At 36.0% G+C, this 27,655-nt stretch overlaps 1 long non-coding RNA gene across 1 annotated transcript in view; it reads right to left on the bottom strand.

Annotated features, from left to right (window-relative positions):
* Positions 1-27,655, bottom strand: part of LOC112640808 (uncharacterized) — a 481,961-nt gene that overhangs the window by 180,187 nt on the left and 274,119 nt on the right. The window contains exon 12 of the long non-coding RNA XR_007411443.1: positions 7,919-8,043. This is a non-coding gene — a long non-coding RNA (uncharacterized LOC112640808). The remainder of the gene's footprint in view (positions 1-7,918; positions 8,044-27,655) is intronic.

The raw sequence follows: 27,655 nt of genomic DNA, 5'->3' as shown, positions 1-27,655 counted from the left end.
CCACTACAGTTGTGCAAGACAGTCTTAGATCATTACTTATTTGGGACATGATCAAGGAGATGCATTGCTTTATATCTTAAAAATTAGACAAGAGCACTTCTAGAGTCTCTTCTGACTTTAGGGTTTGTGATCCTGTGCTTCATTTTACATTTCAAATTCTTTCCAGTGCTAAAAGGTCATGTCCATAGCATCTAATGTTGTTAGAGACATAAAAATAGCCATAACAAAAGGAAGACTCCTAAAAAAATAATTTTTTTACCTTGTAATCCAATGTTTGTAACTGGAATAAAAACAAACTCAAACTGATTGGTCTCTACCATGTAATTTAAAAGCAATCAAGTCTCTGGAAACACTTAGCTCTACCTTCTTAGTCAGGATCACTGAGGCTGTGCCCCTACTCTCCATTGAGTAAGAAAAAAGTTAAATGTTTTTGAGATTCTGTATGGTTTAAAACGTGTTTGTTCATTTGTTTGTTTGTTTTGAGAGAGAGAGAGAGAGAGAGAGAGAGAGAGGAGGGAGCAGAGGCAGAGAGAGAGAAGAGAGAGAATCTTAAGCAGGCTCCATGCCCAGTGTGGAGCCCCATCCAGGGCTTAATCTCATGAGCTCAGCCAAAATCAAGAGTTGGACCAACTGAGTCATCCAGGTGCCCCTAAAAGCATGTTTTAACTGAAAAAGTTTTCTAGACTTTTTAGTAGAAAGCACCAAACTGTGTAAACTCTGATTTGGTCTTTGTTGTACTTTATGTTTTCAAGACTTTATTCTTTCATTTCTAGGGCAGCATACATAAAAGTCCATATCTATCTGAAGGTATAAGAATTCAGTTAATTTTATAAAATTCAGTAAATTTTATAAGTGACATGATGCCAAAATTATTTGTATTTATGTAGTTCAAAATTTTATATTTTCAAATTAATTTCATGTCTATTGATCTTCAAAGCAATACCATAAGTTAGGTAGGGTATCTCATAGTATTCCTATTTTTAGGAGAGGGTTTGGATATTCTAGCTTTTTTTGGATATTCTACCTTAAAAATAATTTTTAAGTTACTTCCTATATTCTTGTTTGCTTTATGAAAGTATAAATTCCTTCAGATGAAGGTTCATATGCAAATATATTTTCCATGCCTGCTCGGAGCTAGAGAGAATGTACTAGGCATTTAATAAATACTGTTCGATAGAAGCCTAGGAAGTCTGAATTTCTCTCCTGGTGCCATCCTGTTTTCCCATGTTACTAGAAACTCACAACCCCACAGTTGTTAACTCTACTCTGTAATTTCTTGGCTGAGACTCCTAGGAATCAACAGTAAATGTGTAAAGAAGAAAGAATAGTAAGTTTTTTTCTACCTGAGAAAGTGTGGATGGGGAGTTGGCTAGGTGGGAAATCTTCCAGGTCAAAGAGTACTCTGTAATAAAGGGTGATTTCCTTATTCTAATGGTTGAGTGGCTTCAACTAGGCATTTATAAAAGCCACTGGTAAGTTTAATTCATTCATTTATTCTTTTATTTTTCAATGTATAATGGTAAGAACCACCCCCCCCCCAAAAAAAAACCCTACATGATATAGTTTCCCTCTACAAAGAATATACATATAAGATGGGGAGAAAGTATGAGCACATGAAAGATGTGAACACTCTGTCAGCATAGTGGGGGAGAAAGAAGCCAGTGTGGGCGTGAGTTGTGCACAAGTTGATAACTCATTCAAGAGCTTTTAATGGTAAATGAATCACCAAGAAAGCTTTTAGAGTCACAAGTTACATAGGTTTTCTCAAGACTGGAGATGTGCATCTTGGAAGCAGATGGAAAACAATGGGGAGATATTGGAGAAGAATATGAATACTGGACCAAAAGAACACCAAAACTAGAAAGAATTTAGATCTATATGACACCTTGCAGAAAAGGAGAGTCATGTTTGCTTCTGAGAAGAGAAAATGGACTATAAGAAAAACACGCATCTTACTTTTCCCAAATGAAAGCTGTCCCTTGCCCCTTGAAAACAATGTGAACCTGTGACTTCTTAACATACGAAGGGTACTCATTCGTTCGTTTTGCATATTCTCTTAGGACTTTAAAGAACTTCTAATTTGACAGCAAAACAATTTTATTTACAGCCCATACTTCTCATATGTATTACCTTGCCAAAAAAATCTGAATTACTAGGTGAATCTGCTATTTGACTCTTCAGTGGTTAGTACAGTCTATTGCAATTTTTTTCAAGAGACATAACCTTGTTTACTGAACTTCAAAAATAAATGTGACCTCTGTAGATAGTTTCAACACATCCAAGTGTGATCTGGTTGAGGCAGATGGACTGAGAGGGAAAAGGCTCATGAGATAAAAGGTTACTTCTCACTACTTCTCACTCACATTTTGCTTTCATCATTTTTCATTCCTTAATGAATCCATAGAACCCCTGCTGCATGCAGGAAAACTTTTTAAGAAAAATACCATATGCTTCTGATAACCCCACTAAACTTCTTTGTACTTTTAACATATTTTCCTTGTAACTATTGCTGTAACATTTGAAGTTCATTGGTGTGCTGTCTAGCCAATGTCTCCAAATGTATCACAATCACAGTATCGTAGCTCATCCTCAATGAGGAACCTCACGAACAAACAAATCTCAAATATGCAATCAGTTTATCAGGGCTGAAAAAGAAACTAATTTTGGAGTACATTTTTTTCTCCTAATATATACATATATCGTTAGAATTGACAAAAGATGTAAGTTATACATATGCCAGGTACATAGGAATGTGGCTTGAAAGTTCTCCACCTTTTCCAGGCTGTCTTAAAATGACTTTCTGCTATTTCTGTAGGTAGGTCACACATTAACTCATTTTACTTTCAGATATGTAAAAAAATATATATATGCATGAACAAGTCCTCTAGGTTATAATGTAACATAACAATTGAGGGATAGTGTATTTTAAACTGATAATGAGAAGTCTTTCTTTTCAAACAAACTCTTCAACCATCCAGTTTCACACCGCTGATGGAAGACAATTCTAGAGAATATGCAAGTAAGTGAATAAGCTTTTTCTTGGACTCCAATATTTTTCCAGTGAATATTTAGTTCATCAAAAATTGTTTTTTAAAATCTCTAGTTATCACCCAGCACTGTGCTAGGTAACAGAAAATATACCTAAAGGACTTAAAATCTAACTGAGAAGACTACTGAATAATTCAAAACGGTATATAACCAAGCAGTCAGTAAGTGACACAAAAATCATGGATTTTCTAGAGTTTAACAATTTTCTATTCCCTTCCTCCTTGAATTACAGAAGAAGAAATTAAAGTTCCATGAGGTGATATGATCTTCCCACAATCACACCTTATTGGGGGTGAGTGTGGAACTAGAACCTACTGATTTTTAACCCACTGTACAGTGCTTATCTCTCAAATGCTAAGAAAGGAAATACAGGTGTTGCTTGGGTTAGCTGGAAATAGACATATAAAGGAGCTGAAAGCTGAAATCAAATACTTGTATTGAATACTTCGAACTGGAAATTGTATTTTATTCATGAATGCTTTCCAAATTTTGATAACTACACGATGCAAGGTATTGACAACTAATGCATTTATCATATATGCTGTGTTCATAATTGATGTCTTAATGCACTTGCAGTTTTTCACCTGAATTTATATGAAAATAAGTGAGAAACCAGTTCTATTGCTTTAGAGTGCTTTCATTTATCATCCTACAAATTTATCTCTGTGTTCCTGGTTCTCTCAACTTTTGGAAAAATAATCTTTCATACCAGTTATCTATGTTCTAAGGAAATTTGTTCTCTTTTGATTATTTTGTCCTTTCATTTCTATGGGGCATATTCAACTTCAGAGTGATCAGATATTTCTCTGATAATTTTCCAATGATTTCTGATGCTTGGTTTTAAAATTTCATATGGAATATAATTCTAAAATTATTTTGATGTAAAATGCTATCTTTTGCATTATTACATGTTTAACAACCACCTTTTTTTAAGATTTTATTTATTCATGAGAGACACAGAGAGGGAGAAACATAGACACAGGCAGAGGGAGAAACAGGCTTCATGCAGGGAGCCCGATGTGGGACTCGATCCTGGAACTCCAGGATCACTCTCTGAGCTGAAGGCAGACGCCCAACCACTGAGCCACCCAGGAGTCCCTAACAATCACCTTTAAATATAAAATACTTTCTGCTACATGTTCTTTACCCTTTTCCTGCCAGAGTTCTAAGTTAACACTTGGATTAATTTATTTTAAATGATAAGAGATTGGGATTTGTTTAGCATAGTACATATATATTTGGATTTATTATTGTCTACTTTGTCAAAGTACATTGAAAGATCCTCCTTATAAAGTCTTTCATACTCAGTTCTATACCACATTATTGTATAATATCTAAACTATAAACGTATTGACAAACATATAACATTTGGTGATATCCATTTTATTGCTCATAAGAGTTTTCCATGAGCATTCTTTCATGTAATGTCTTTCAGACTCATAACTTCACTTAAAAGATTCCAGAAACATTTCTTTATGAATTAGTTAACAGGCTAATATCCATTTGACATACTTATTTCAATTATTTTCTCAGATATCATGTATACATACAGTTTTAATGTCCTTAAAGCTTATTTGTAAATCAGGATATAGAACTACTATTAGCAGGAGATGTCTAATCTCATGACTGTTTTAAGCCATGACACTTTCTGCTGTTCCATATAGATCAAGTGGACCCTCAATACTGGTTCATTCATTGGTCTTGACCTTGGTTCTGAACCCCTTTTCTAAAGCCATTGTATGACACTTCTCTGTTCCTCCAGCTTCTAACCTTGTGATTAAATTTACCTTTTAAGACATTGACTTTTTCTCTGAAACCTGTTTCTCTCCCTAAGTATGCTTTCAATTCTCCCTTGAAAATCCTATCCAATTCAATTAGATGTTGTTCCCTCCGGTAGGGTTTGCCCACACCAAAAGAGGAGGGAATGAGACTCATTTAAGGTAAACTTTAAACCTCGGGGTCTGACTGTGGTATCATGTTAGTGTCACTGAATGAGATATTGGGATTGTTATTTTCTTTGGCCTCTATTTTGTTTTCCTCACATAGAGGAAAAAAATTCCAGTCATGCCAAAGGCTATATGTGGTACTGAAATTATCCTCTGGGAGGATATGGCATTTGAAGTCAGTGATTTCTATGTGTAGGTCTTGCCTGAGTTCCCCAAAGGTCTTGAATTATGACATTTTCTACTTCTTCTATCACCCCCAGAAAAGTAACTTATAAATAAAAAGTGCTTTGTAACTATTGTTCTTATTTGTTGACACAGCTTTGTGCAAAAGAGAAAATTATTTTACAAATATCACCAAAAATTCTGACAATATCTTGCAACAGTAGCTAGAAAAAGAGGTTGTTCAAATATCAAAGTAATGCACAAGGGTCTTAACTTAGCTGAAGAACACAGTCCAACTGAAGAACATTCATGAAAGCCCCTGTATCCAGTTTCTCTTCTTCCCAAATGTTGAACATCTGCATCAACTACTTCCAGACCCCCTGTAAGAGTCTTAAGAAACAGTTTGAAATGTCTCTAAACTTTACATGACTGGCTAGCCCTTTCAGCCGTTAAGGTCAATTTTTAAAATCTTGCTACAGATTCTCAGGGCTGACCACACATACCCCACTGGTTTTGGCAAAGATCCAGTGAGTCCTGTTGTGCCCACAATCCCACACGTATTTGTCTTGTCAGTGACTCGGGCCCTATCAAATTCTGCACAGAAGGAACCAAAGTATTCATTAAACTTTAAAAATAGGGATCCCTGGGTGGCGCAGCGGTTTGGCGCCTGCCTTTGGCCCAGGGCGCGATCCTGGAGACCCTGGATCGAATCCCACGTCGGGCTCCTGGTGCATGGAGCCTGCTTCTCCCTCTGCCTGTGTCTCTGCCTCTCTCTCTCTCTCTCTCTCTGTGACTATCATAAATAAATAAAAATTTAAAAAAAATTAATAAATTTTAAAAATAAATAAATAAATACTTTAACATTTATGTCTCAAGTAAGTATTTTCATTTATTTTTGAGGAGAAAAATACAAAGGTTGAGCTAAAATATTACTATTTAGAAAGAGCCACTGAAATTCAGAGCTTCATTAACATTTGGAATGGAAAGCAGGGTTCTAAAACATTTCAAGCAGGCAAAAGTGAAGGTTGTTTTCCAAAAAAGCTAAACATTGTGTAAGTACTGAACACTCCTCTTAAAAACCCAAAGTCTCATTTCCTTATTTGGTCCCCTGCTGTTTGAGGCCTTAGAGCCTCTTATAAACATATACTTGTGAGTTTTGCCCTCGAACCCTTCAAACCTTGTTACTATTCTCTTACTGCTCAAACTATTCTCCTGCTTCCTCCCTAAATGTCCTCTTATCTAAAAAATTTTTTCTCTCCCTCAGAGAAGTACTAGAATTGAGGATTCAAATATTAATCTTTGTCCACTGCATTTCACCAAAATCTTTTTTAGTTTATCATAAATTTCTCTTTTGCTTTTCAGAATAAAACACAGTGGAGGAGTACTCGTCATTGACTCCTTGAGACAGTGGTTTACAGTATTATTATTTTTAAAAAGAAAAGAAAATGACACAAAATTTATCTGGTGCATTGGTTTAAAATAGCAGGAAACTACTTCAATTCATATATGGTTTATTTCATATTATGTGTTTCCAATCCATCTCATTTGAGTACTAGTAGAACACCTTCTTTTTATTTATTAATCTTCAGCATGCGTTGATTAAAAAAAATAAATTTTAAACACTAAAAAGAACATTCCTCCTGCAGTTAATTCCTCCCAACATCCCTAAATTATGCAATTATAAAAACAAACTGATAAAAAGAATATTATATTGTAAGAAAACAAACCTATAGATCTATAAAGTGAATTACAAGATAAGGTTTCTGTATTCCCAAAGGCAAATGATGCTGGGGAATTTTTTTCAATCGAAATTACACTTAAATAATTCACATTACCTGCTTTTAGGGGATTTCAGCTCAGGTATAAAGTATTAATTTTTGATGCTTCAAGTTGTATTTCCACGTATCATATTATGACAAAATATTTTATACCATATGAGGTGGATTCATACTGTTTTTAAGTATTGGCTTGAATGGATAAATTTCTTTAGTGATTTTTCACTTTATAATAAAAAATAGAACTTCTTCATAGGCAATGAAACACTTTCATCCTGAAATTTGTGTTACCATCACCAAATACTTGACTTTCAAAATATCCACTTATGCCCCTCTGGATTAGATAGTGGCCTTTCTCATTTTCTTTTAAGGATATGTTTAAGAGACAGCATAGCAATATAGAAAAATCATTGAACTAAGCGTCAGAAGACCTGGTTTCTATTCTAGATTCTTCCACTCATTAGAGAATCCAATATTTAACATATTTCTTCATGTTATCATCTAAGGGGATTGGGTCAGCTATTCCCAAATACTGTTTTCAATTTTAAAATAACATGGCTCTAAAAGTATTCCCCATCTCACTATACCTAAAAATACAGTGAAATAATCTCAACCAGCTTTCCTATCATTTAATTCGTCACCATTCACATCTACTTAACCTCTAGATCCTACAATATTTTCCTAAGTATCATATATCAAATGCTGACAACCCGCAAATTTCTTTTGCCAGATTTTTCTCCTGCTGCCAAATCTCTCTTCAAAGAGGCAGAGGGTTGGACTTTGGACCAAATACTAACTGCTTTCCAGGGAATATGATTAATTTCAATTTTGTGATTAATCCAAACATGCATCTTATGATAAACATTCAATTCAATTAAGTAAAAATTTCATTAGCTTTTTCCATGAATCCAACACTGCTCTTGACATTTGCATCATCCTTCATTTTAAAGCACCAGCACATGCATTTTGTTGTATGCATATATCTACCTTTACTTTTTCCATGATGAAACTTCACAAACCCAGAGCACTTGGACTTGGCGGGAGGGGGGAGGGCATAGTGTCTTCAAATGTAGAATGATATGAATAGTAGAATACTGTCATTTCCAGTAGTTCTAGGGTGAAAAAGAGAGTACCAGGAAGTTGGCTATTTCCCAAGCAATCAAGTGAAACATGTCAGCATTAAGTAGAAGACTCAGAAACCACATAAACATTCTTGTCCATTCTGTAGACTGACTGAGAAATTGCTTCCCGTGACTAGGAAGAGGCCCATTTAGTCCACTCACATTCCACTTCCTTTTAATCAGTTTTTTTGAGGTATAATTTGAAAACAATAAAATGTACCCATTTTAATTGTATACTTTGATGAGTTTGACGAATATAAACTCTCATGTTCCTACCATGCAGTCAATATAAAGATCATTTTCATCACTCTCCCAAATTAATGTATGCCTCTACCCATTCAGTCCCTTTTCCTCACCTCCTAACCCAGGCAATTTGCCTTCCATGTAACAATTACAATTTGTCTTTCTTGGGTTTCATATAAAAAGAATCATACGGTATGTTCCTTTTTGTGTTCCTAGATTCTTTTGTTCTCTGTAATACTTTGAAATTCAAGCAAGTTGCTGTGTTTACTGCAGTTCCTTTCAATGCTAAATAGCATTCCATTGTATGGATGTACCACAACTTCTTTATCCATTCACCAATTGATGGGACAGGAGTTGTTTCCAATGTTTATACTACAGCAAATTAAACTCTTATAAACATTCACACACAAGTCTTTGTGTGAATATGTTTTCATTTCTCATGAGTAAATAACCAAGGGTAGAATTACCAGATCATATGTAAGTACACTTTTAACTTTATAAGAAAATGCCAAACTGTTTTCCAAAAAAAGTAGTACCATTATATAGCCACAAGCAATATGTGAAAGTTCTTTCAGTTACCAAGATAGTAGTGCTGAAGACTCTAATTATGTTTCACTTCTATTTATAATCTAACTTATTTGTATTTGCAAATGACTGCAATATAGTGCAATGTGAAGACCATAAACTTAGAAGCCAAACTAGAGAATTTGAGTGTTTGGAATAGAAAATATTAAAACAAAGTAAACTCTATTAAAAATTTCATAATGACATTACTATTTATATTTGCCACAAAAAAGATAGTACATTGCACATATACTCTTTCCACAAGTATGTTTTGAAAAAAACTTTTCCCATTAAGTAATCAATAAATTACCTGCTTCTTAAGATATGCTTTATAGTCAGTACAAAGATTCTCCTCATTTTAGTATTTTAGAAACAAGAGGTAGCTATTTTTAATATGCTTGCACTCTTAAAGTTTAACTTATATAAATGTAAAAATCTTCCGGCAGCCCAGGTGGCTCAGCAGTTTAGCGCTTCCTTCAAACCAGGGCATGATCCTGGAGACATGGGATCGAGTCATGCATCGGGCTCCCTGCATGGAGCCTGCTTCTCCCTCTGCCTGTGTCTCTGCCTCTCTCTCTCTCTGTCTCTCATGAATAAATAAATAAAGTCTTTTAAAAAAAATCTTCCTCCTTAGGAAAAAAGAACTAGTACGCATAAAGAATTCTACTTCCACATTAGCTTGTGACCACCTCTGGGGCAATATCCATATAATTCCTCATTTTTTCTCTTTGGGATAAGATGTGGGACAGGAAGCAAAGGTTCATTAAATGACTTAATAAAGAATGAATGAATGAATGAATGAATGAATGAATGAGTGAATGGGGCTCCTCTTGTATCCTGTACCACTTTCTATTTTATATTGTCTTCGAGTATTTCGTCTCTCTTCCTGAATTAACAAATCTTTCAGGGCAAAAACAATATGATCCATTTTTACATCCTTTACCACAGCCTATCCCAATGTTTATTGTTGAAATAAATGAGTAAAACTCTTTTAAAAAGCTTTTGAATTCTACCTAGGCTTTTGTGGAAATGAGAAGTTTCAAATAAGGAATATCCACTATTTCATTATCAAAAAAATCTACAAGCATATCAGACCTTAGGTACACCTCATCATTTATAGTTCCCCCCACACACACAAAAAAATGACTGGAGCATTCTGTCTATAAAAATGCATGTGCCACAGGAAGAGGCATTGTTTGTTGTGTTCACTGCTTTCTACTTAGTGTCTGAGCACTTGATTTATACCCCTTAAATGAATGAATCCAGAGATCAGCCTTCCAACATCTGTTTAACAATCTTTTAATGGATATTTTATCTCTAATTATGTGCCAAGTGTTGTCCTAAGCACTGAGGAAACAATGATAGATTTATTCTCTGCCCCCATGAAGCTTATATTCTACTAATAGAAACACAGAACATATATTCTAGTAGGTGGATAACTAACCAAGCAGAAGGTGGTAGTGCTTTAAAAAAATTAGGTTACCAAGGAGAAAACATCAAGGGTCAGAAGGCAAGAAGATTAAAATATAGTTTCATCAGTGGAGGTCTCTCTTTTAATGAATGCAATATCTGAGCAGAGAGACTTAGAGAAAAAAGGGAGATCTTCATGATTTTGCTCAAGAAGGAGCCCTCTGGGCAGAAGGAATAACACATGGAAAGGCCCTGATGTAGAGGTGCATTTGGTAGATTCCAGAAATGACAAGGGGGCCTGTGTGGTTGGTCCAGTGAAAGAAACTGAGTAGGAGAGGAAGAAGGGTATTTTAAAGCTTTTATTAGGACTCTTTTTACCCTGAGTGAGATGGAAAGCCATTAGAGAGTTTTGAGCAGAAGGAAATGATCTGAAAATATCACAAAAATTTATGACCATGTGACCACACTGTTTAGTCTTAGACCCTTCTCATGGCCTTGGAAGTGACCTGTTTCAGGAAGAAACAGGTTTCATTAGTTCCACTATAAATATGCCTCTAGATTTCCCTCATTTTAACAGGTTCCCTCCCTGGATGCTTTACAAATAATTTATAGGGAGGTCAAGGATAGAGGCAAGAAATATTGCTAGACAACTGCAATATAGGCAAGGGATGATGGTGGCTCAAACCAGATAAGGGTGGTAGCAGTAAATGTGGTGAGAAATGAGTGGTTGCTTAGATACATGTGAAAAGTGAGTTGATAGAATTTGTTGATGGATTAAAATATAGGTTTTGGGAGGAAAAAAATAGTCAAGGATGACAACAAGGTTCATAACTGAGTAACAAGAAAATGGAAGTGCTGTTTAGTTAGCAGTAGAGTGAAAAAACTATAGGGTAGTAGGACTGCCAGGTACTACTAAAAACTCACTTGATGTTTATGTTTATGTATTCTAAGTAAGAATATATTATTATTTTCCTTTGTTCATTTATTTTGTTTCTTAGTGAAATCATATGGTGTTTACCTTTCTCTTATTTCACTTAGCACATATCATCAAGGTCCATCCATGTTGTTGCAAATGGCAAGATCTCATTCTTTTTTATGGCTGAATAATATTCCATTGCACATAGATATCACATCTTCTTTATCCATTCATCTATTAATGGATACTCAGGCTGTTTCCATACTTTGGCTTTTGAAAAGCTGCAATAAACATAGGGGTGCATGTATCCCTTTGAATTAGTGTATTTTGGGGGGTAAATATCCAGTAGTGCAATTATTAGCTAAGAGGGTACTTTTATTTTTAACTTCTATAAGAACCTCCATACTGATTTCTACAGTGGCTGCACCAGTTTGCATTCCCACCAATAGGGTAGAGAGAATTCCTTTATCTCCACATCTTTGCCAACACTTCTTGTTTCTAGCCAATCTGACAGGTGTGAGGTAATAATATCTCATTGTAGTTTTGAAAAAAAAACTCACTGTAGTTTTGACTTTCATTTCCCCGATGATGATCTTTTCATGTGCCTGAGTATTTCTGCATGGTTTGCCTTCCATAAACCTTAGTTTATTTTCACCCATGATATTCCCTAATGCTGTAATAGTCTGGAGAATTTGATACACAGAAATTCCACACAAGCAGTTGTCAGCATAGAGGACACTGGAATTGGCACTATCATTTCTTCATTTATTCTATTGGTACATGAATTTAGCATCTACTATGTGCCATGAATTTTATTATGCCCTATGCACATAAAGATCCTGCCCTTGAGATCCTTTAACTCATAATTCCAACTTAATAAAATGGCTGCTATGATGGAATTATGTAGACAGCACTCTAGAGATCCAAAAGAGGGTATGCCTAAGACTTCCCAGAGGTGAGGAAGACACCCCTAGGGAAAAGAGCATTTTAACTGTATCTTAAAGGGTTAGTTATAGCAGTTTTCCAGGCATACAACATGATGGACAAGCATTTCCAAAGAGAGCAACAGCAGCAAGTTCAAAGGCATAGGAACATTTAAAAGCCTGGCAATGGAGGAGACAGATGAGAGTTGCCAGATGTTAAGAAAGTACATACAACTGAGAAGAAAAATGGGTCAGGGGGCTGAAAAGGTGAAGAAGGGACAGATCAGATTGTGATTGATCTGCAGGGCTCTAGGATGGATGGATTTTTTTTTAATATTATTCATTTGTTTGAGAGAGATAGAGAGCATGGAGGGAGGGGCAGAGGGGGAAGGAAGAGAGAATCTCAAGCAGGCTCCCACTGAGTGCAGAGCCAGGTGTGGGGCTTGATCTCAAGACCCTGAGACCATGACCTAAGCCAAAACCAAAAGTCAGATGCTCAACTGACTGAGCCACCAGGCAACCCAAGGATAGATTTTATTTATCAGGCAAAGAATATGATTTGTAAGTGTGTGTACAGTGTGGAAGAAAGAAGAATAATAGAAATAGGGCCTTGCCTCTGCCTAACCCATCTTTTCATTTTCATTTCCATCCCCTTCATTTAAGATAGACACTTTGCTCAAAACTAAAATGTGGACCATGACTCTGCTTGGATTATGAATTGAGAAAGAGACTCAGTCTTTCATTTCTCCATGCCTGGTACTTGGTAGCACTGCTGCCCACTGAAGCGGACCCATACCATCTCGTCAGTATTTGTTGGGCATGATGGGAAATATTCACATTTCAACCCTATGCAGCAGAAGGGAACTATGACAATCGAGAAATTATGGAGGCAAATGCTGATTATGACAGTCATGCATTTCTCTGCATATTTTTTGTCACTATTTCCCAGAACTGGAGATTTCTCTTTCTTTAAAGAGAGAGTTTGTGAGAGCTCACTAGTTTTGTAAGAGTCATTTCTGTGTATATGTTTGTTTTAGTCAGGATAAAGAACCCACTTCTGAGGCCCTGAGAAGTGTTTCTTACACTCTCTGGTAGGTTCTAAGCTACCTTGAACTTCATCTATTATTCTTCAATAACAACTTTCCATCTCATGAGAGTGGAAAGCAGGAAGGCTCACTAGAATCAATGACCAGGTAATTGAACCATCAGGACCTCTGTTTTGCATGATGCTCTAGCTTTGAGAATACTTGTTAGCAAATTTGCTTTTGCTAAAAGAAACCAAAGTGATTCATAAAATGAAATTCTGGAGGGTCATGCATAGAGGCCAAAGTGGTTTGGATTTTATGTTTTCCGTCTCCCAGGTATATTAGCAAAGTTGTTGACAAAAAGTGAACACTTAAATCAGAAAGGAAATTTAATATGAAGCTGTCTTAGATGCAAAGGCACAATAGCTAAATAATATCTTGTGCAGCTATAGGTCTTTTAATGCAGCCCTCTTTATTGAAAAAATAAAATGTTTTTCTCTAAGAATGTTTGTGTGGCACAAATATTGTATTTTGTGGTACATTTAGGTCACATCAGAAATTACTGTTTTATTCTGAAAATGAAAACTGAATGAATCTCAGCTGGCCATTTGTGTAAGAAGAAAACAAAGCACCATTTTTTTAATCTTTTTAATGGAGAGCACCACATCGTCAATTTTTCTGCAGAATATATGAAATAGTTTATTACTTGTATGCTTCTGAGAGCAGATGAGGGAGAAGTAAGATTTGATAACTCAACTTTATGTGAACCAATCTGCCTTGCCTAGACAGAGGGAAGCAGAGTTTTATAGGATTTTCCATGGGCTGCTACCAAGTGGAGTCACTCACGAGTGCTTTCTGACCTGTAATAATTTATGAAATTTATTGCTACTTAAGCTTGCCGGGACAAGTTTTGGCCGTTAAAAGAGTAAATAATTTATTTGCAGATTATAGCAAGGTCATCTTAAATACTTCATCAGGAGAAGGAGATGTGATTGCATCATCTCTCTGACCAAACTGCACATCCCGTTGGGTGAAGCCCAGGGCTCCTCCAGAAAGGGGCTGCAGCACTGTAGCAGATTAGTAGAAGTGATGCAGTCTGAGTTGAGTAGACCAGGTTATGCCATTAACCAAATGATACCAGTGATGTTCCTAGAACACAGCTCTCCTCTGCCAGGTAGCATGAGCTTGAAACTACCTGCAGGGAGAAACTAGACTTGGGCTGGGCCTCCCCGGCAAGGCTCAAGACTACACCTCTCAGCTTTGCTCAGGACAAACTGAGAATGTGTCCGGTGAAGAAAAAGCCTGGAAATGAAGGGAATGAAGAGAAATCCATAGCCAACTAGTGGGAGTTTCCTTCTGACAGGCAGAAAACAAACTGAGTCTCAGAATCAAGGTTTCTTCAGCCAGGAGGTGAACTGGAAAGCACTCTGGAGATCGGGAGGCATGACGGGAACTAGCCTCTTTATCATGAAGAGTGGAAAGCAGTAGTTGGGGAGGCAGCTGCTCTCTTTAGCAGCCCCCCAGACCCCACAAGCAATTATAAGATGATTTCAGCAAATATTGGTGATGGTAGCCTTTATTTCTTTTGAAGGTAACTACATCTTTTGACATATCTTAAATCATGAGAGAGGTTTACGTCCTATCACTTTTTCTGTATCTCAGCAGTTCCCTAATGCTGGACTCTCTCTCTCTCCCCGCTCCCCCCCTTTTTTTTATGTTGGATTCAATACAAAAACACTGATGGCTCAGTAAATGCATGAGTTACTTTTGGTAACAGGTGAAGATTATTCTCCTGGTGCACAGATAAATTTAATAGTTTCTATTTGAACTTTCTCTTTTTTGCTTTTGTTAGTTATATGCTGTTATAATTTTCATCAACTTATTCACAACCTTTTCTTACACTGCATTTAATATAACATTACAATTCTTAAGGAATAGAAATCCAGAAATTACAAAAATCATATAATTTGAATCTAATTTCACTACTGTATATATTGACAGCATATCAAGATTTAGTTATTTTTTAAACTAAAATCAGTAAAGCCTCACCCTTGGGTTCTGATAATAATTTGTTAAAGGTTGAAAGGAATATTTTCACATTTTATCAAGAAATACAGGCACAAAGAATCAGTTAATCCTCTTTGAAACTATATCACTTAACATTATAATTAAATTCAGATTCATTTTAATTCATTTATTCAACAAGCATTTATTAAACCCCTATTGTGTGCTTGTTACTCTGCTGGCATTGAAATATTTTTAAAATTATACATAATAATCCCATCAAGAAACTTTTAGTTTATTAGAGGGTTATAAGACATGAGCATAATTAATTTTGAGACAAAGTAGAAAGTGATGTGTTATAAGCAAGTATAAGTAAATGCCAATGGGAATGAAGAGAGAGAATATTTGCAGCCAGAGAAAGCTTTATAGGAGATGTAACTTTGAGTTGGACTTTGAAGGATGAATAAGGGCAAAGGCACTCCAGGTAAAGGGATAAACATGAGCAAAGACACAGATGGGAAGTTATGGGTTGTGTTCACTGCTAGGGTAGAAAGTAAGGCAGATTTTATGTATACTCTGTCTTCATGGCTGAGTTTCTCCAGTTACTGGCAAATTCTTTGTATTAGGCAATTTTGAGGTGAGTCTTAAGATGGTGGTCATATGCCAAAGTAATTTCTTATTAAGATATTAATTAGTGTAGTTATATCCTTTCCTGTGGAGCTTTGGTTTTGCCAAGAGACTTTAGGTGTGTAAGTAGGAAAAGCAGAGTTACTATGAATGAGGGAAGATGGAACACACCCAAAGAATAGAGAAAAAAGATGTGATAGCACAAACAATGCACAGAGCTTATTTTTACCTTTTCTTTTGTGATACCTAGAAAAACACATACATTTCAAATGCAAATTTAGTTCTGCTCTAGTACTGACATTTTGTACTGATGTGTTATATTATCTTAGGTGATCCTTTCTATGCAGAATTTCTATATATTTGTCTATTTTGCTTGATAGCTCCAAACTCTACTGAGGCTTTCAAGTTTCAGAGTTTTTTTTTCCTCCTCCATTTGAACCAAGAAATAAATTTTGCTAGGAAAAGTGAGAACTCATTTTATATTGATTTTTTTTCTTTAAAATCACATTCTTCTTTTCGTAGCTCTCAGGAAATTAGGATAACGATAGCTTGCATCTCATCAACTAGCTCTTGGGTAAGTTGGCCAAATCAGGAATATGTTGGCACAGAATTACTAAGGATTTTATTACCTATGAATTTCATAGGAAAGGATTTCTTTGACAATAATATTTTGAATAACAAGAACCACTATCACCACCGACAGCAAATGTTATTTGTGCAATACATTAGAATAAATAAATTGAAGCTATGATCATGTATGTTTCCAGCAGAAAGATGAAAATGGCCATTGATAAAAATCCTTAAAGACAGGTAGTTATGTAAAATATGAACAGTAAGTAGATGGTATCCAATTAAAGTATGTTTTAAAGCCCAAAGGGAAATCTGACTGCCTAAAATGAGGAAATGGAATTAAATACTCCACTAGCCAAATTTTATAGAAAAATCTTAAAGAAAGACGCTTGTGTAATATTAATATAATTCAAGGTATTAACTAGCAATAAGGTTCACGTCACTGTTTTTGGTTATTCAAAAATGTCCTAAGTTTAGTCACCGAAGTTGACAGGCTTATTTGTCCATGTGATTCTAGCTTATGTTAGGAAATGTGATTTTAATTTTCTCTTCCATTTCTGTGACTTCTCTCCTCTTACAAATCTCTTCTTTTTTTTAAAGATTTTATTCATTTATTCATGAAAGACACACAGAGAGAGGCAGAGACACAGGGAGAGGGAGAAGCAGGCTCCCTGCAGGAGCCCCATGCAGGACTTCATCCCAGGACTCCAGAATCACGACCTGAGCCAAAGGCAGATGCTCAACCACTGAGCTACCCAGGCACCCAATCTCTTTCCATTCTTCTGTCTCCCCTCCCCTTCTTTAACATTCAAACTCATTTTCCTAGGTCTTCACTCTCACAGAAAAAATTAGTTGAAGAAGTTCATTTAATATGTCTTAGTACTCTTTCTAGGAATGTTTGCATTTTGTATACAATAAAAATGTGTGTGTGTGTGTGTGTGTGTGTGTGTGTGTGTGTGTGTATGTTTTGATCTGTTTTGAAACTTCAGCCATTAATGATGGTAGGGAGTCTTCATAGGTAGTCTTCCGTATGCTTTCAGACCATACCCATAGGAAGTGCCTTGCCCATTTGGTGGATGAGGCCAATTGTTCTAGTGTGTGGCTAGAATTTTGAGGAAGACAGGTGAGCACAGATAAAATATCAACCAGGTAGTTTTTCTTCAACATCATTGACTAAGAAAATTCTGGATTTCCCATGGAAAAAAAAGGCACTATCCATCCTATGTCTTATTCCCTTGAGGCCTCCACCAATAGCAGTTTTCTCTAGGAAAACACAACTTAGAGTACTTCCAACCCCCAAACTGCACCATCTAATTAGGTTTACATCCTCCAAAGGCAAAGACCTATTGCTGGCAGCAATTTCTCAGGGTGCAACTGTTTCAACAGGAATGTGGAGTTGTTGTTGGTGAGACACTATATATAGCAGCTCGGTGCATTTTGACCTGTCACCCCTGCTTCAGTTCAAGGATTACTTGATAAAATTGTTTGTTGACACCTATGGGACTACTCATGGGAATTTTAGCTTTTAACATTAAAACTCTGGAATTAGTTAAAATGTATAGAATGCTTATTCTATAGATGAGCAAAGAGAAGTAAAATAGGAATGAAACATAATTGGCTAGCAGTAAGAATGAGGTAACATAAGGGTTATGAACAGGGACCTTGGTATTGGGGGTTTAGTTCTTATTCCTACTTTTTAGCTATTGACATTCAGTAAGCAGCACTACTGTGAGGATAAAATTAGGTAATGCACTTTATGCATTAGAATATCTGGCACATAGAAGGCATACAATAAGTGGCACTCTATTGTAATGTTCTTTTACATTTTATAAGTTGCTTTTAATTGAACATTTATTCATATGTTTTGGAAAAGAACTGCCTTTCATTCTAATGAAAATCCTAGATTTCTACTTCTCAAAAATGGCAGTGTATTCTAAATTTGATATTTTTCAGCGTTTTCATGAACTTTCCTAAATATACCAAATATGATGTTTAATCATGTATGTTAACTTGGCTACACTGTGGTACTCAGCTCTTTGGTCAAACATTAGTTTACGTGTTGCTGTGAAGGTGTTTTTTAGATGTGATTAATACTAAATCAGGAGACTATAAGTAAAGCAGATTAATTTCCATAATGTGGTGGACCTCATGCAACCAGTTAAAAGCCCTAAGAGAAAAGATTGAGGTCTCCTGAAGAAGAAGAAATTTTGCCTTCAGACTATCTTCAGACTCAAGACTGCAACAATGACTCCTGCAGGAATTCCAACCTGCCAGACTGCCCCATGGATTTTGGACCAGCCAGGTCCCACAGTCCTATGAGCCAATTCCTTAAAATACCATATTTTCTCTCTTTCTACCTCTGCCTCTCTGTCTCTCTCAGTCTCAATAGACAGAGAGATAGAGACACAGTCAGATCTATTTATCTACCTCTCTACATCCTATTAGTTCTGTTTCTCTGGAGAACCCTTATATCCCCAAGAACTCATTAGGAGGAGGGAGTTCACACACACACACACACACACACACACACACACACACACACACCACTTGGAATTCTCTGGAGAAGACATTCTGAAAACAACTTGATCCAAGTGCCTCATCATTAAACCGTGAACTTCTCACAGGATAGTTCTACTTCTCGTGGTAGTTAATCAGGAGATAAAAAGGTGACTACTCAGTGTTAAAGAAAAAAGTAAACACTTCTGATAGGTATTGAATAAAAGTTTCTCACTTTACTCTTTAAATTCCAGAGGTGATTACAAAAGTTAATCACGTTTTTGGAAGGGTTCAAAATCCCTTCACCTGCTGGTTGGGACAAGGCTCCATTGTTGCTCAAATAGGTCCACCATTATCTCACAAGGACTGTTATACTTATTTTAACCATCTCAAGTGTGCAGGTGAGAATATCTTAATAGAGTCTTGGAAGAAGCCTGAGTGAAGGAAATATAAAAATAAAATATTATTTTTCCATCATGCATGTATATTGTAAGGACTATCTGTTTGATTTTTTCATTTTTCTAAAGGGCTATGTGAAATTTTATAAAAGTCAAGATGAAATGTTTGCAAATGTTTAGAAGCAACAATCTAAGCAAACCCCTAAAAGCTTCAATAATAAAGGATAAAAAGAGTAGAAAAAATGGGAATTAATTTTAGATGAAATTTCTGGGCACTATCACCTGCATGTTAGCTTAGCACTTTCCTTGAAGATGTGTACTAAGAATCTGTGAGACCTATAGTCTCCAGTGCAAGAACCTTACTCAAAGGGAACTCTTGTAATCACATGAAGTACATGATAAATGGATGACTAAGCCATTGGTAAGACTACTTTTACAGTTCTTTGGAAGGACAATTCCACTCAACTATTTATTCAGAAAAGAAAAATGTTGCTGACACTGCGTTGGTCACAGGGACGAGAATCTTCTCCACGTGCCCCATTCTTTTACCCTTTGTCCAGCATTGCCTCTGACATAATTCATGACCAATTTGTGACAGGTTCTATCTGTGAAGTGGAAATAATATCTGGTTCTCTCACAGAAACATTGTGAGAATAAATGAGATAAATAATTTGAAGTGTTTTGGGCTCTACTGATGATGAGTGCTATATTTCAAAGCATTATTTACTTCATAAGTGACTTGTCACCATTCCTAATCTGTGGAAAGCACTTTGAATTCCTTAGAGAAAGACTTGATATGGAGTGAAATTTTAATACAAGTGGATAATATGCAGTACATACAATCTGTTCTGTTAGAGACCCCATTACTATTGTGTGGGGGAAAATAATGCCTGCTGTAGCATGGTAGATAAGAAGAAATGTCAGGGAATACTTAATTTTTTAAACTTGTTTTCTCATAAGACCTCCCAAACCAGCCTAAGAAACTTATTTATGTTAGAGACAGAGCATATAAGTGTATACTTGGTCAATGTCACATTGGTCCTTAAAACTCCTCATCTTGGGCAGCCCCGGTGGCCCAGCGGTTTAGCACCTGCCTTTGCCCAGGGTGTGATCCTGGAGACCCGGGATCGAGTCCCACGTCGGGCTCCCTGCATGGAGCCTGCTTCTCTCTCTGCCTGTGTCTCTGCCTCTCTCTCTCTCTCTGTCTCTGTCTCTCATGAATAAATAAATAAAATCTTAAAAAAAATAAATTGGGAACAACAACAAAAAAAACCTCATCTTATTTTAGTAGTCCATACAAAAAATAAATTGACATATCAAATATTTACTGAGCATTTACTGTTTGCCACTGGACTAGATTCTAGAGATTAAATAAAATAGTCAAAGTAAGAAAAAGCCTGGTAGACAATGAAATAAATCATATATAAAGAAAAGTGGGGTAAGCCATCTAATCCCTTAAATTAGAAATACCAGTATGATATCCTGACCTTAAAATGACCTTTTATTTATTTATTTATTTTGACCGTTTAAATAAAGTTTAACACTACTAAAGCTTCCCGACAGAGGACAAAGTAGCAGTAGTTCTAGACTTTACCCATTGCCAACTGTTAAGGGCACCCCTGATATCAAGATCTTGGTCTCTGCTACTACACTCCACTATAAAACATCAGGACTACTTGGAAGGGAGTTACTTGCATGCCTTATATCAGGAGAAAATTATAATGGGCCTGGGATTTTTTGTTGTTGCCATTAATCAAGAATGTTTATAAGGGTAATAGAAACTGTGCTATAAAGAACAAAAGAACAATATTGAAAGGAGTTCCAGATGGCCATGCTGAAATAGTTTGATTATATAAGAAAAGTTATAGTAATACTACAGTTAATTGGAACAAACTGAATTTGTGAAAGGACAAGAATTCTTACTGATATTCAAATTTAAATGCACTGTACTTAAATCCAGTCCTTCATTCAACCTGTATGTATTCATTGCCTACTATGAGGCACTCACTAGAGCATCTAAGAAAGCCATATAGAAAGAGAAGTAAGATTTACAAATAAATAAGCTAAATACTATACATCAATAGTAATGAGTACTAAAGAGTTCTCTCTATAAATCAGAAAAAAAGGCTAAGAAAAGGCATAGAGGAGAAGCTGCAAAGAAAAGACAGAACCAGGAGAAAGAATGGTCTAAGCAGAGTAAAGAATGTTGGAGATGAGGTCAGAGATGTCTAGAAAATATCCAGAGATGGCTCATGTAGAGCCTTACAGGCCACTGGAAAGAGTTTGGCTCTTCACTGAGTGAAATGTGCAGCCATCTGTGGCTAAGTGGTCAATGGACTGTGGGTGGGGCAAGAGCAGGAGTGAAACACCACCTGGGAGGTGTTATGCCATCGTCAATCATCACATTAGCTTAAAAAAGTGATCAGATTCTATATTTCCAAGTCAACAGTAACAGGATTTTCTTTCTTTTTTTTAAAATTTATTTATGATAGTCACAGAGAGAGAGAGAGAGAGAGAGAGAGAGAGAAGCAGGCTCCATGCACCAGAAGCCCGACGTGGGATTTGATCCCAGGTCTCCAGGATCACTCCCTGGGCCAAAGGCAGGCGCCAAACTGCTGCACCACCCAGGGATCCCAACAGTAACAGGATTTTCTAAAGGATTTGATGTGGGGTATGAGAGACAGAAAGGCACAAAGGGTAGTGCCATAACTGTGGCTTGAAGACCTGGAAGAATGGAGTTGGCATTTACAACATTGGGGAAAAATGTGAGAGAAACAGGTTTAAAGAGGAAAACCAGAAGCACGGTACTGAGTTTATTCGATTTGAGTTGCCTACTAGGCATGCAAGAGATGGAGAGTAAGTGTGAATATTTGAGGCTGGCAGTCTGGTACGTTTGTCATCTGTGTGTGTGTGTGTGTGTGTGTGTATGCACGTGTACACTGGGGCATGTGTACAGATTGATGAAATGACTCATGAAAGCTTTTTCCTGAATTTAAGTGAAGACAGTGCTTCAAAGGTAATTGTAACAATAAAGAAAAGTGAAAAACAATGAGGTGTATAATTTTTAAGGATGTTAATAAACAAGTTCTTGATAGATTGAGTTTATTATATCATTTATTTATGAAGTTTCTGTGTGTAATTCAAGTCATCCTGGAAAATGTAGCAGTATTCCAAGAATAGTAAGGGATGATAAATGTTGAGGGTCACTCATAACCACCAGATAAAAAGTGGCTCCAACTATTTGTAACATGTATGTCTACAAAATCCAAGTCGAAAGAAAGTTCCAAAGTATTTTAAAATGATTGATTAGCCAAAAAACTGAAGAGGAGAGCTAACAATGCAGCCTCAGTCTCCACCTCTAGGTGGCTTCTGAATTAAAATAAAATATTAATAAGAAATTCATGATGTCAGAACAGATTACTGCACTGCAAAGACATTTCAATGAGCTAAGTATTGCAGGCTATTTGAAACTTAGTTTACTGGAAAGACAAGAACTTATAGAAATAAAAATATACAACAGTATGTAAGGGGAGGGGGAAAGGGAGGGAGGAAGGAAGGGAGGAAGGGAGGGAGAGGAAAAGAGAGAGACAGAGACCAAATATGTAACAAGTGAACATTACCATTAAAAGGGATTCAGCTAGGCTGCCTGAGTGGCTCAGTAGGTTAAGCTGTTGACTTTTTTTTTTTTTAGCTGTCGACTTTTGATTTCAGCTCAGGTAATGATCTTAGGGTCCTGGAATCAAGTCTCGTGTTGGGCTCCATGGTCAGTGGGGAGTCTGCTTCAGAATTTTTTCCTCTCTTTCCCTCTCGCCCCTCCTCTTGCTCTCTCTCTCTCTGTCTCTCTCAAATAAATACATCTTTGGGGGACAAAAGGGATTCAGCCAAGTAAAGGGTCATTAGAATTTAATTCCCTTGAATGGCAGGATCAGAGAAGATCCTCAGTTAACTGATTGATAACCAGATCCTGCAACATCTGCTGTTCTGAGGAGAAAGAGGATCTGTATGATCAATAAAATTCCAGGATGGGATCAATATAATACTTTCTAAAACCACAGGAAAATATCAAAACAAGTATTAAAATAACCGAGGAAGATATAAAATTTGGTAAAGAAATAAAAAATAACTGAAGTAAATCTGTGGTGTTGATTCTTTTAGACAAGAAGTTAAATGTGAATGTCATTATAAATTTTGTAATTATTGCATTTGTTTATATTTTATTTGTTGTTTAAGGTATTTGCAAATGTGTTATTGTTATATAAATTATTGAAGAGAAATTAGTCAAAATTGTAACTGGCATTTATATATTTAAGAAAAATTAACTTTCACAGTTTTAACCTTTAGGAATGAGTTCAATATATTAACCATTAAATTATAAAGGGAGGTGAATGTCCATCTTTCCCATAAAAGCTCCTTGGATACTGAAGAATCAAACACAAAGCTTCATGAAAACCAGCCTAGTCTTTAAGGATACACGTGCAGGATTACAGAGACACAACAACATGTGTTTATAAGGCTGTGTGGTACATAAAACTGAGGTATGCATCAGGAAGATGGTTCTCGATTTTTTTTTATCTGAGAACCCTTTTATACTCTTAAAATTACTGAGGACCTAGACATGTTTCATTTATGTGTGATAAATCTACCAATACTTACTGTGCTAAAAATTAAAAATGAGGTATTTTAAAATACTTATTAATTCATATAAAAATAATAAATCCTTTACATGTTAACATATTTTTGTGAAATATGCTCTAAAATACAAATTTTAGTGACAATAATGGCATTGTATTTCATTTCTGCAAATTTATTTAATGTCTAGCTTAGGAGGAGGTATATGGATTTCCATATGCTTCTGAACTTCTCTGTTGTAATACGTTTTTTTGATAGGTGTATATGAAAAATATCTGGCCTTCCACTGGTATGTAGTTGGAAAAAGGAAGAGAATTTTAGTAATCTCTTAAGATAATTCTTTTATATTACACCAACACTCAACAAGCAGTTTCTTAAAGATTAGTATTAAAGTGGGATCTGAAATAATACAAACTTATCATGTTATATATAAATATTCATTTGTCTCTCATATGAGTGGGTCTTTTAGTCATGAATAGTTTTATAAAATCATCATTTGACATTTGAAAAATATTGATTATACAAATCCTACAAAATTTGACACATTTTATTGTATAATATCAAAAAATCACATTTGTTAACATCAATACTGATCTCAAGAAAAGATTTTATTATTGGGAGAGATATAAAGCTCATAATGGCTGGTAAGAGCTTTCCACAAAGTAATTTACATTTAAAAGCTCAGATTGTATCATTAGTAACTACAAATACTATAAATTGTTATTCTTGAAGTGACAGATTCCACTTATTTTCAGAAAAATGTCTGCCAAATTAGATCTAAATACACAGAATTTTCAGTTTTTTTTTTCAAGTAAAAACAGTACCTCATTTAAAAGCAACTAATTGAGCTTATAGCAAAAATGTTTTTGTGTATTTTCCATATCATTACACAAAATATTAAAAAGATATATTCTCAAGGGTCAAGATGAAATGAAATTAAATTTTTGTTGCTTTGTTAAGAAATTCTTAAATGGCCTTTTTTTTTTCTCCTTCCAAATGTGAGGCTGTGAAATAATAACTTCTAGGACTGTTTGGTGTGCCTGCCTCCTTTTGTGCTAAGGTGCTGGCATCAAACCCCCTATGGCTTTTGTACTATTTGTTCTAATGTCAACACTGAACAAGGCACATGTCATCTTCATATTACTGTGAAAGCAATTTTGAACTCACAGCATCCCACAAGGTTTGGAAACCCCAAATATCTGTGAAGTATACTTTAACAACCACTGCATTAGGCTGTCATGTGAGCACAGCAAAGTAGTACCCACCCCAAGCAGGGTATTAGGAATTAGAGACAGGGAACACTTCTTAGAGAATAGATACATGCGCTGGGCCTAAGGGAGAAGTAATTAGTATGTAGCTGAAAGAAAACACAAGGAAAGTTGTGAGGGCAAGGCACAGCATGATGCGGGCAGAAACCTCAGTAAGTTAATGATGCTGCAGTATTAGAACCCTGGCCAAATGGAAAGTGTCAGATAAAATTGGACAGGTAGAAAGTGTTGGATCAAAGAAGGAGAAATGTGCCACATTAAAGATCCTAGGCTTTTATTCTTTAGTCAAAAGAATGCAAGTTTTAAGAAGAGTGGATTTGTCACAGTTGCATTGTAGAAAGATCAGTTATATGAAGAATAGATTTGAGAACAAAAATGGAAGCATGGAGATGGCTTAGAGGATATTTCTTCTTGCAATGCACTAAATGTTTGTCCCCTCCCAGACTCACACGTTGAGAACCTAACCCCTAAAGTGATGGTCTTTGGAAGTCTTCGGGAGATGATTAGATCATGAGGTGAACTCCTCGTGGGTGATGTTAGTACCCATATAAAAGAGACCCAAGAGAGTTTCTTTCCCCTTCCATTATGGGAGAATACAGCAAGAAGATAGCCATCTATAAACTAAGAAGAGGGTCCTCACCAGATGCTGCATCTATCAGCACCTTGATTTTGAACTTCTCAGCCTCCAGATTTATTTATTATTCATTTGAGAAAGAGAGAGAGTACGAGCGGGAGAGCCAGAGGGAGAGGGAGGGAATCTAAAGCAGACTTTGCATGGAGCATGGAGCCCAACATAAGGCTCAATCCCAGGACCCTGAGATCATGACTTGAGCTGAAAGCAAGAGTCAGGTGTTTCACCAACTGAGCCATTCAAGTGCCACCACCTCCTCCTCCTCCTTCTTCTTTCTTCTTCTTCTTTTCATTCTCCTTCTTCTTCATTTCTATTTGTTAATTCCAAAAAACAAACATATGCATGTTACAAAAAGTAAAATAAAATAGAAGACAGTATAGAAAAGGAAAGCTAATCTCTTTGTCTCCCTTCAGCCCTATGTCCTGGAGGTAACCAATTACAGGCTGGTATGCATTCTTCAGAGGATAGATGATTCTTACAGTTTCTTTGTGATTTTGAAGTAGTTTATCTGTTCAGTAGGCCACTGGATATGAAATCGAAGCACACAGAAAGGTCACACAGACATGTGGAATACCATCCTATGAGGAGTGGTTAAACCATGAGTGTGGGTGATATCATCTCGGGATATCAAACAAAAAGAATATCAGTGAAGGGCACCTGGGTGGCTCAGTGGTTGAGCATCTGCCTTTGGATCAGGTCATGATCCCTGGGTCCTGGGGATCAGGCTTCCCGCAGGGAGCTTGCTTCTCCTCTGCCTGTGTCTCTGTCTCTCTCTACATTTCTATGTCTCTTATGAATAAATAAATAAAGTCTTTAAAAAAAAGAAAAAGAAAATCAATGCACTGCAACCTGACCTGTGGGGATCATCAAAGGGAAGAAGCATGCAGCGGCCCACAAGGAAAAGAAAAGATGATGGGTTTTTAGCAGGAAAATCCTGATAATAACTTTAGTTTAAAACATTGAGGATATGCCTTTACAATAAGAATATGCTAAATAAATGTCCTGAAGGAAGTTGGTGGGTTTTAATAGAAATTGAAAAGAGAGGCTTTATGAGACTATAATAATTTTCCTGTGGTTTTATGCACATTATATACATATAATGTAATTAATCTTTGGTCAGGTCTTCAAGGATGTTCTCAGAAGACCAGTACCCTGAGAAATAAGTGAAGGATGGGATTTATTACATATTTGATATTAAACAAATGGATAGATATTAGTATGCCCTACTAGGAAAAAAAAGAAAAGAGGATTATTTGTTAATCCAGTTCTAAAATGTTAAGGAAACTGCAAAATTTCCAGGAAATATTAGAAAAAGGAAGACACTGAGAAAGCAGTGACTTCAGTTTATGAAGGGGTGAGAAAATATCCAATAAAAAAAAATAGGAGTTTGAGATGAGGAGGACAGGTACATGATGACTTTCTAATAGTTAACCCACAGAAATACATATAGTGTGTGTGTGTGTATACATGTATACATATATATATCAAATTTAAGTAATGCATATTTTGGCATTTAGAAGTATTGCTTTACTTAGTTTTATTCAAGTGAAAATAAATAGCATTCTGGAGCCCTCAGAATGGGATCAGAATGGGTATGAATTTGAAATCTGCAAGCACTTACAGTTGTCACAATGAGCGGATACTGATGTGAGTGCATATTTTCCCATGCAATATTCTGTACTTACTACAGCACATCCAACAAAATTGACTTTTCCTAACATCTATATATAAGATACTCTGATAGGTACTAGGGATATGCAGATTATAAAATATTGTTTTTCTCTTAAAGAATTTGCATTCTCCCTAACATACCATATACCTAAACCACTAACAACGACTATATTATGATAAATATGGTGCAGGAATTGCCTTTTAACAAGTCTAGTAAAATCAGCTCTA

Source organism: Canis lupus, chromosome 6, assembly GCF_003254725.2.
Source record: "Canis lupus dingo isolate Sandy chromosome 6, ASM325472v2, whole genome shotgun sequence".
Taxonomy (NCBI): domain Eukaryota; kingdom Metazoa; phylum Chordata; class Mammalia; order Carnivora; family Canidae; genus Canis; species Canis lupus.
This window is presented reverse-complemented; position numbering and strand designations above follow the sequence as displayed.